Here is a 6,007-nt window from a genome sequence, read left to right as displayed (position 1 = left end):
AGCCGGGAGCCTGGCCCCTAGGTCTAGCTGGCCTGCCCCTGGTGGGCACGGGGGGTGTCTGTCTGGAGACAGGAGGCCCCCTGCCTGGGCACGGTCCTGGCCCCTCCTCCTGGCCCTCCAGCCGGCTCTCCTCTCTGGCGGTGTTGGGGGAGAGAGACGGCGGTGCCTGGGTACCCCCTGCCCACGGGCCCAGCCTCATCGGCAGAGGCCCCAGGAGAGTGGGGCATCTCCGCTCCGTCCCCTGTGCCCCAGACAGGACCACAGGGCTGGAGGCCAGAGGCTGCAGGCTTCCCTCCCGAAGCCTCTGTGTTCCAGCTGCAGGGAGACGGCCAGCCCTGTCTGTCCACTGAGGGTGGCCGGCGGAGCCGCAGTGCTGGGGGGTGGTCTGCCTGAGAACCTGGTCTGGGGCACTGAGGGCAGGGCAGGGTCCTGTCCAGTGAGGGCCCCGGGCCCCCAGACGGCACTGGTTTCTCCAGGCCAGTGTCCATCTCGCGGGCTGACACTGTCCCCACTCCATTGATGCTCATGGCAGCGGGGTGTTCCCCACACAGAGGACACCACCATCTTCCCTCCCACTGCCCCCCGGGTTCATCACCACCACCACCCCCTGCAGGGTCACCCGGCTCCTGCTTAGCCGGGGCCACCCGGGGGCGCTGAGGCTCTGACGGGACCAGGCCTGCGGGGGGCAGGGGCAGGCAGTGCCTCCAGCCCACCAGGGACAGGGCTGTGCTCCCCGCCCCAGGGCCCCGGGTCAGCCGTGGCCTTGTCCGGCTGCAGGACGGCCTCGCGGGGTCCCTCCCACCCCTGCGCCCACACCCAGCCTCCCTGGTGCCCGCTCCCCAACGGGTCAGCCATACAGCTGCCCATGCGATGGCCCCTGGGTGTCCAGCTCCTGCCCACTCCCTGGTGGAGTCCCAGGACCCCCTTCCGTCCTGTCTATATGGCTCCTGCCCAGGGCACGTGGGATGAATGCCCCTCCTGCGGGCCGGAGTCCCCCTGCCGCCCCTGCAGAGACGGGCATGGGCCTGAAGGGTCCCCTCCCAGGCTGGGCACCCTGCGGGGAGCCCCATGGCACCTCCACAGTGCCGCAGCCCCCGTCTGGGCCTGAGTGACGGCCGTGGGGACACCCACAGGGGCAAAGGCAGGGCTGCGGGTGGGTGGCTGGGGCTCAGTGGCGTCTGAGGCCCCCACGTGCACCAGCCTGGGTGCAGTAGTGTTTCCTGGCGGGTGGGGGCCGCGGGGCCCTCGGGGCTGGCTTGGGGAGTGCGCGGCCATGCGCAGGGGAGGGCAGAGTGGGGGTGCTGGTGGCCTCCTTGCATGGCCCCCGTCCCTGTGAGCGCCCTCGGCCAGCTCCATCTTACACAGGGACGCCTGGCCCAGGGCCCAGCAGAGGGGGCAGGGGCGGGGTGTGCGTGCAGGGTGAGCGGGCGCATATGGAGGCTGACTGAGCCCCTCTGGGGGGAGCAAGGCCACCTGGCAGGGGGCAGCCCGAGTCCCAGCTCCCTGCAAGGCGGAAACTCAGGGCCTCTCCCCGCAGAGCCGGGTGGGCTCAGCTGCCAAGGGGATGTCCGGGGTCCAGGAGCCTGGCTGGACCCACAGGGCCCGGGAAATGGGCCAGCCTGGGGCTGGGGCTCCTGAGAGTCAGGAAGGTGGTGGGGTGAGGGGGCGGAGCCCTGGCTCCAGTCCTAGACATGTGACCCCCGCGCCCTCCCTGGGCCTCAGCCTCCCTGATGAAGTAGAGGGAGGCGGTGAGCTGAGGAGTCCCGCCGGGCCCCCAGCCCCCTCGCTGTCCGGAGAGGGGTGTCAGAGGGCACAGTGGACCTGGCTCTCCTCTCCAGGTGCAGAGGGGTGGGGCCAGATGCGCCGTTGCCGTGGTGACGAGTTCACCTGTGTTCTTACAGCCTCGTAACAAACACCTCTTGGTTTCATTTTTGGTCCTGGCAAGGGGTGGACCCTGACCTGCAGATGGGCCGGGCAGCTGGGCAGAGGGCCAGAGAGGCGTGGGCAGCGGGGGGCCCAGGGCCCGGGTGTCCTCACGGAGGTTCCCAGCAGCGGGGCCCTTTCACCTGGGGAGGGCCGGCTGGTGGTCTCACTTTGCAGATGAGGTGCTGAGGCCGTTAGTTGTCCAGGTCACACAAGGTCGAGCTGCCCAGGAGTCCTGGGCCATGACGCTCCCTCTCTTTTCCTCCCTCAGAGCAACTGAGAACGGACGCAGTTCGGCCTGGCTAGGCTGAGATGGGATTATTTCAGGCATCTTGGCCACTTGGGGTATGGCGGGGGCTCCCCTGGGATTGCCAGCCCCTCCCTCCTGGGGGAAGGGGCCTGTTAGGAAGGCTCTGGGGAGGACAGGCTGACCCTGGAGCCCTCTCCCCGGTCCAGGCCCAGGCCAGGCCCCCAGGGGACCAGAGGTCAGACCCTACCTGGCTCATGCTCCGGGGAGCTGGGAAGGGCTGTTCCGAGAAGGTGGAATGTCCAGTGGATTTTGAAGGATGAGGAGGAGTTTTGTAGGACTCAACTTGCCAACCTACAGTTGGAGCCTGGGCTCTCATGCCGCATGGGTGCTGAGCCCACAGCCCCTGTTTCCTGTCGGTGCCCTCCCGGTGTAAAGCCTGGCCTGGGGGGACTGTGGGGCTCAAGGGGCCCAGAGGGTGTGCCCGACACATGCGGCTCCGTGGGCATCGTCCAGCAAGTGGTCACGTGCCACACGCAGAGAGCGGGGGCATTGGGGCGGGACTTCCGGCAGCACAGCCCTGGGCCCCACTGACCCCTCCAGTGGAAGAAGCAGCTGCTGACCACTGCCTGCTCTGCGCACCCAGGCGAGTCTCTGGGAGCCTCCCAAGGGCCCTTGAGCCCGTCATCCATCCCTGGTCCACATCACCAATGGCGTCCCCGGCGCCCACAGGCCGGGAGAGCCCACGGGATGGGAGCGCTGTGGGGCAGGAGATGGGGACGCCGGGCCCGAGGCCAACGTGCGGTACCCCCGCCCTGGGCCACCCTGTAAATCTGCCGTCCCTGCCTGGGCGCCCTCGCCCTGAGTCTCTGCGTTCCACCCTTGGGGTCCTCCAGCCCTGCTCCCTTCAAGGCCAGGGGCAGCCTTGTCTGAACTCTCGGCCCCAAGCCTGGGGCAGGTGACTCGGGGCACCCCAGGCCTCCAAGGCCAGCTCAGCATCCCTGACTGCAGCCTCTGCTTCCACATCTATGAAACGTGACAACAACGCCCGGGTCTAGGGGCCTGTGAGCACAGAGCCAGTGCTCAGTTAAGGGGGTCCGTCCTTGCGACCTGCTTTTTGAACAGAGAGGTGCTACGATCTCGCCAAGGACACACAGCCCCTGCAGGCAGGGCCGGGCTTCCTTCTGCCCTGGTCCCGCTGCCTGGTGCCCCCACCAGCCCCTGCGCACTGTTAACAGGACGGGAGGGCTGGGCCCCATTACAAGGGGTTCCTATAAATGGCATGAGGAGAATTAATAATGTATTTATAACACATCGTCGTGGTAGCCGAAAATGATCTATAAATGTGCAGTTAATGTTTTATAATGTTTTTGTAACCCGTTATAAATGATAAATGGCAGACTATAGATGCCGGATCAAATATTTATAATGCGTTGTGTGGAGCGTTGGGCTGCTACAGTTCGGGAAAGCCATTAATAATAAAGTGGATGGAAATGTAAAAGTTACCGGCATGCCCAGCAAAGCCATTTATAATGAGATGTAAAATTCGGCTGTTGGAAGCAAACCACGAGCCCCAGCCAAAGCACCGGCCGGGTTCTCCCGGAGCCCGGGGAAGGAGCGGGTCGTGAATTATTCGTGAGGTGTTCGGATGAGAACGTATACTATCCATAGCACGCCATATAAATATGCTATTAATATACCCAAGGCAGCGTGCACTATTCATGGGGCCTAATTAATTAATGGGTGGCCCCTTAAAATGGGGTGTCACAGCTTCCAGCTCCCTCCTGCCTGGGGTGCTGGCATCCACAGCCGCCCGTGTGAGCCATTGGCTGAGCTGACCGTGGCCTTGGGAACTCAGGGAGGGCGGGACGCCCCTCGGATGCTCTGCGGTGACGTCCGTGTGCTCCCCCGGCACCCCTGCAGGCGGCTCTGGTTCCCCTCGGGGTGCTCTGCTCAGCTGTTCCCCCCAAGCGTCCGTCTACCACAACTGCAGCTGCCCTCACTTCCACGGGTCAGCCCCGGTGCTGCTGGGGACAAGCCACCCACCTTGCCGTGAAGCGCAGGAGGCTCAGAGAAGGGGGGTGACGGGGCAAAGCTGTGCAGAGCGAGGCTGCCAGCCGGGCCCGCCCGGTGGGGTCCAAGCTTGTCTTCCGCACAAGCCTGGGCTCCCAGTGCTGTTTCCCGAGACACCTCTGCCGCGGGGGTCAGTTTGGGAACCCCTGTGCAGTGTGGCCGCTCCCTTGGGTGTCACGCTGCTTGGCAGGGGATGAAGGCTCTGAGAAGACCTGCAGGAAGGGCCTCATGGGTGGGTACCTCTCCCTTTTTTGTCTCCCCAGCCACCCCACTCCCGCTCTGGTTTCCCCCTCTGCCTCGAAGGCTCTGGGCACTGCCAGCTCAGCTGTGTCTGGACAGGCACCCCTGGTTTTGTTCCAGCTCAGGGCATCAGCCTTGACGGTTACTTGTGGTTCAATCTACCGGTTAAAGGGTCTGCAGACCCCACCCCACCACTCCACGGTCTCCCCACCGCGAACCTGCCTAGGGGCCCAGCAAGCTTTTTGGATGCAAATCCGATTGTCCCTGGTCCCAGCACTGTGACTGCCAGCCTCCCTCCCAGGGAGGGCCCCCCAGCATCACCAAGAGGTCTGGAAAGCTGGAGGGGGGAGATTGAGACCATCTGGCCTGGAAGTCCTGCCCTGGATCGGGGTGGCCCTCCAGGCAGGAGGCCAGCTGGGCTGACCCAGGCTCCCCGGACCCTCCCCCATGCCAGGGCGGGGCTCCGAAGTCTCAGCTCTGTCTGCCCATCTGGTGGTCCCCTCTCCCCTCAGAACCTCATTTTCCTGAGCTGCAGAACCGGTCGGGTCAACCCACTTTTCATGAGAAAATGGGTGTGGAAATGCTAGAAAAGGCTGGAATGGGGCCGGCCTGGCCCTGCTGCCTCCCCAAGCCCCCCCCAGCCGCCCCCGCAGCTGGGTCCCTCCACCCCTCCGGAGCTCCTCTGGCTTCATTCCTGCTGCCGGGCTCTGTGCACGTCAGTCCCAGTCCCTGGGACACCCCCTTTCCTCTGTGACAAGCCAATTCCCACTTACCCTCAGGTCTCAGTTTTCACGTCCCCTCCCCAGGGAAGCCATCTCCTGCTTCTGGCTCAAGACAGGGGCCCCTCGTTCACCATCTAATGGGACTGCGGATCCCCTTGGGGTGCTGCCATGGGGGCAGTTTTGCCTTTGTCTGTGTTACGTGTATCCATCAGGGTGGGATTGCTAGCTGCTGTAACAAACAGATCCCAAAGTTTCAGCAACTGGATCCAGCCTGCAAGTGTTTCTCACTACCCAGAGGCCAGCCTGGTCAGTGATGACCTTCTGCCGGACCCGCACTGCCCAAGCTCCTCCATCTGCAGCCCCATCATCTGGTAAGTTCTCTCCACCCCGTCAGCAGACCACGGAGAAGACAGAGACTGAGAGCACCCACCGTCTCCGTCGGCCACAACAGCCCCCTGACCTGCGGGGGAGGCGGGAGACGCGGGACCAGGCCGCGGGGAGGCTGCGGGGAGGCCGCGGGAACGGCAGGAAGAGGAGCACCTCCGAGGGGCCGTGGTGGGAGGGGTCGTGGAGCCGGGGCTTTGGGGCAGGGTTGGATGGCCCGTTTTGAAGACAGTGCTTTTCTGTTGAGTGGGAGGAGAGGGGTCGGAGGAGGGGTTTGAGAAGTTGGGGGGCAAGTTCTGGCTTCCACTGCTGTCAAAGATTTTGTGCTGAGAAGAGACTGAAGGTGTCATGCCAGAAGCAGAGTCATGGCTAGAAGATTCCTGGAGAAACCCAGGTGGTGGCTGTGGAGGTGGTGGCA

This window comes from Giraffa tippelskirchi, chromosome 13 (assembly GCF_054371585.1).
Source record: "Giraffa tippelskirchi isolate mGirTip1 chromosome 13, T2T-mGirTip1v1.2.pri, whole genome shotgun sequence".
Lineage (NCBI taxonomy): Eukaryota > Metazoa > Chordata > Mammalia > Artiodactyla > Giraffidae > Giraffa > Giraffa tippelskirchi.
Note: the sequence above shows the minus strand (reverse complement) of the source record.